The sequence below is a fragment of the Macaca nemestrina genome, chromosome 10 (assembly GCF_043159975.1).
Source record: "Macaca nemestrina isolate mMacNem1 chromosome 10, mMacNem.hap1, whole genome shotgun sequence".
Lineage (NCBI taxonomy): Eukaryota > Metazoa > Chordata > Mammalia > Primates > Cercopithecidae > Macaca > Macaca nemestrina.
Genome location: NC_092134.1, coordinates 11,497,493 through 11,500,725, shown reverse-complemented (window position 1 = coordinate 11,500,725; position 3,233 = coordinate 11,497,493). Strand labels below are relative to the sequence as shown.

At 48.2% G+C, this 3,233-nt stretch overlaps 1 non-coding gene across 1 annotated transcript; it reads left to right on the top strand.

Moving 5' to 3' along the window:
* The first annotated feature begins 428 nt into the window (after positions 1-428).
* On the top strand, positions 429-535 carry LOC112427011 (U6 spliceosomal RNA). Its single transcript, XR_003018432.1, has one exon. It is a non-coding gene; the product is annotated as a U6 spliceosomal RNA (small nuclear RNA).
* Positions 536-3,233: the final 2,698 nt, after the last annotated feature.

The following is a 3,233-nucleotide window of genomic DNA, read 5'->3' as shown; positions in this document are numbered from 1 at the left end:
TGTACAACAGTGTGAGTATGCTTAATGCCATGGAGCTGTACACTTAACAACTGTTAAAATTATAAATTTATAGGCCGGGCGCGGTGGCTCAAGCCTGTAATCCCAGCACTTTGGGAGGCCGAGACGGGCGGATCACGAGGTCAGGAGATCGAGACCATCCTGGCTAACACGGTGAAACCCCGTCTCTACTAAAAAATACAAAAAACTAGCCGGGCGAGGTGGCGGGCGCCTGTAGTCCCAGCTACTCGGGAGGCTAAGGCAGGAGAATGGCGTGAACCCGGGAGGCGGAGCTTGCAGTGAGCTGAGATCCGGCCACTGCACTCCAGCCTGGGCGACAGAGCGAGACTCCGTCTCAAAAAAAAAAAAAAAAAAAAAAATTATAAATTTATATGTTACGTATATTTTATCACAATTAAAGAAAAGCAGCAGTATTCACTTTGGCAGCACATATACTGAAATTGGAACCACACAAAGCACTTTAGCGTGGCTCTTGCGCAAGAATGACAAGCACATTCATGAGGCTGAGGCATTCCATGTCAAAACAGCAGCCACAGAAGTCCAGCAATCCCAGTGACTCTTTGAAATTCTCCATGGACCCATCCCGGTCTCTTCCTCCTAACCCCCTGAAAGTACCACTATCCTTATTTTTGTATTTATCGCTTATTGTACCATTGCAGGTTTTTTGTTTATTTGTTTGTTTGTTTGTTTTTGAGACCGAGTCTTGCTCTGTCACCCAGGTTGGAGTGCAGTGGCGCGATCTCGGCTCACTGCAACCTCTGCCTCCCGGGTTCAAGTGATTCTCCTGCCTCAGTCTCCTGAGTAGCTGGGATTACAGGTGCCCGCCAGTACGCCCAGCCAATTTTTGTATTTTTGGTAGAGATGAGGTTTCACCATCTTGGCCAGGCTGGTCTTGAACCCCTGACCTCGTGAACCACCTGCCTCGGCCTCCCAAAGTGCTGGGATTATAGGCATGAGCCACTGCACCCGGCCTTTTTTTTTTTTTTTTTTTGAGACAGAGTCTCACTGTATTGCCCACCCACCCTGGAGTGCGGTAGCACAATCTTGGCTCACTGCAATCCCCGCCTCCCGAGTTCATGGGATTCTTCTGCTTCAGCCTCCCGAATAGTTGGCATCACAGCTGCACGCCACCACACCCGGTTAATTTTTGTATTTTTTAGTAGAGACAGGGTTTTGCCACGTTAGCCAGGCTGGTCCCAAACTCCTGACCGCCTGCCTCGGCCTCCCAAAGTGCTGGGATCCCAAGTGTGAGCCACCATGTGCTGGCCAAGTTTTTATATATATTGTTTCCTTTGGCCCGTTCTTTTTGTTTTGAATCATTCACTTGTTTCTTTTTATTTTTAGAGATGGGGGTCTCCCTCTCTCACCCAGGCTGGAGTGCACTGGTGCAATCACAGCTCACTGCAGCCTCAAACTCCTAGGCTCAAGGGATCCTCCTGCCTTAGCTTCCCCAGTAGCTAAGACCACAGGTGCAAGCCAGCATGCCTGGCCAATTTTTTAGTTTTATTTTTTGTAGAGGGTTTCGCCATGTTGCCCAGGCTGGTCTTAAACTCCTGGCCTCAAAATATCTCCTTGCCTCGGCCTCCCAAAGCGCTGGGATTACAGGTGTGAGCCAATGCACCCAGTCATTTCTTCTTTTTTTGGTTTAAAAATATTTAATCGATAATGGCCAGGCACAATGGCTCACACCTGTAATCCCAGTACTTTGGGAAGCCAAGGCGAGTGGATCACGAGGTCAGGAGTTCAAGACCAGCCTGACCAACATGGTGAAACCCCATCTCTACCAAAAATACAAAAATTAGCCGGGCATGGTGGTGCACGCCTGTAATCCCAGCTACTTGGGAGGCTGAGGCAGGAGAATAGCTCGAACCTGGGAGACAGAGGTTGCAGTGAGCCGGGATTATGCCACTGCACTCCAGCCTGGGACAGAGCACGACTCTGTCTCCAAAAAAAAAAAAATTTAATTAATAAATTAAAATTGTATGTATTGAAGATGTACAGTGTGATGAGTTGATATCCATTGTGTCCTGATTAACATGGTCATATTGATTAACACATATCCATCACTCCCCATAGTTTCCATTGTACTTTGGCCTGTCTTTGAATTTTATGTAAATAGACTTGATAGTATACATACGCAATGGTCCGAATGTTAGTGTCCCCCCAAAATTCATGTTTTGGAACCTAATACCCAATGCGATTGTATTAACAGGTAGGTCCTTTAGAAGGTGATTAAGTTATAAGGTTCTGCCTGTGTGAAGGGATTAGTGCCCTTATAAAAGCAGCTGTGTGGTGTGGTTCATGCCTGTGGTCCCAGAACTGTGGGAGGCTGAGGCAGGTAGATTGCTTGAGCCCAAGAGTTCGCGACTGGGCAAACATGGGGAGACCCCATCCCACTACAAAATATTAGTCGGGTGTGGTGGTTCATTCCTGTGGTCCTAGCTACCTGGGATGCTAAGGTGGAAGGATCGCCTGAGCCTGGGAAAATGCGGCTGCAGTAAGCTGTGATTATACCACTACATTTCAGCCTGGGCGACGGAGTGAGATCCTGCCTTAACAACAAACAATACCGGCCGGGCGCGGTGGCTCAAGCCTGTAATCCCAGCACTCTGGGAGGCCGAGACGGGCGGATCACGAGGTCAGGAGATCGAGACCATCCTGGCTAACACGGTGAAACCCCGTCTCTACTAAAAATACAAAAAAAAAAACTAGCCGGGCGAGGTGGCGGGCGCCTGTAGTCCCAGCTACTCCGGAGGCTGAGGCAGGAGAATGGCGTAAACCCGGGAGGCGGAGCTTGCAGTGAGCTGAGATCCGGCCACTGCACTCCAGCCCGGGCTACAGAGCAAGACTCCGTCTCAAAAAAAAAAACAAAACAAAAAAAACAAAAAAAAACAACAAACAATACCAACAAAACTAATCAATAAAAGAGGTCCCCAGCCTGGCCAACATGGCGAAACCCTGTGTCTACTAAAAAAAGAAAGAAACAGAAGGGGCTGCACGCTAAGGAATGCAGGCAGCCAGCAGAAGGGAAAAAACAAGAAATGGATTTTCCCATTTTTTCATTAGAGCCTCCAAAGGAACCAGCCCTGCTGTCACCTTAATTTTGGCCCCTGATGATTCATTTTGAATTTCTGACCTCTAGACTGTAAGATAATGTGTGTGTGTGTGTGTGTGTGTGTGTGTGTGTTTTGGGATGGAGTCTCACTCTGTCACCC